This window comes from Sinocyclocheilus rhinocerous, unplaced genomic scaffold (genome assembly GCF_001515625.1).
Source record: "Sinocyclocheilus rhinocerous isolate Xijiao unplaced genomic scaffold, SAMN03320098_v1.1 scaffold161, whole genome shotgun sequence".
Lineage (NCBI taxonomy): Eukaryota > Metazoa > Chordata > Actinopteri > Cypriniformes > Cyprinidae > Sinocyclocheilus > Sinocyclocheilus rhinocerous.
The window spans coordinates 1,209,291-1,210,169 of record NW_015627226.1 but is presented as its reverse complement, the minus strand read 5'-3'; positions in this window follow the sequence as shown (position 1 = coordinate 1,210,169).

The following is an 879-nucleotide window of genomic DNA, read 5'->3' as shown; positions in this document are numbered from 1 at the left end:
GCCATATTGAAGAGTCGTTCCAAACCGAAGTGCTCAAAACTGGCCACTTCAAAGGGCCCTTCAGAATGAAGGGTTTCGAAGGGTACAACTGATGGACACTTCGGGCTCCCATGATCCTTTGCGCAGATTCTTTGCATGATGACAGCGCCTCCGTGTGGGCACGTGATGATGACGAAGAAGGGCACTTCAAGAAACAGTTGTTTCTGGAGGTTATGGATCAGAGATTTATCTTCCTTAGTTCCCTACTCCCCAGACCTATCAGGACTCAGGCTTTCGATGTTGCTGCGTTTTCAGCTCCTCCATCTACAGCCCAAGTCCCTCACAGCCCAGAGAATAATAATAATAATAGCCTATCTATATCCTATTAATTAGACGAGTTCTATTTAGAAACAGTATTAATAAACTAACCCCTTCTACAGGGTTCAAAAGCATCTTTAATATTACTTGTTGTCGATTACCTTTCTTTTAACATCTTCAATAAGTTTACTTCTTTCCTCTGAATATCTATTACATTGCATAACATGTTCCACTGTCTCGCTTATCCCACACCAATCACACAATCCTGTAGGATGTTTACCTATTAAATGCATTGATGAGTTAAGTCCAGTATGACCTAGCCTTAATCTAGAAATAATACAGTCTTCCTTTCTTCTCCCGCTTGAATTTCTTCCTCTTCCTACCAATGGCTGTAATATTATTCCAATAACATTGCCAGTTATAATTTATCCCCTTTTTTATTATTGATTTTAGTTCTGCTTTACTATACATTATTTGCATATCTATATTTTCTCTTGCCATAACTTGTTTTGCTAATTTGTCTGCTAATTCATTCCCTGACACTCTGGTAAGTGCTGGCACCCACAAAAACTGAACTTATTT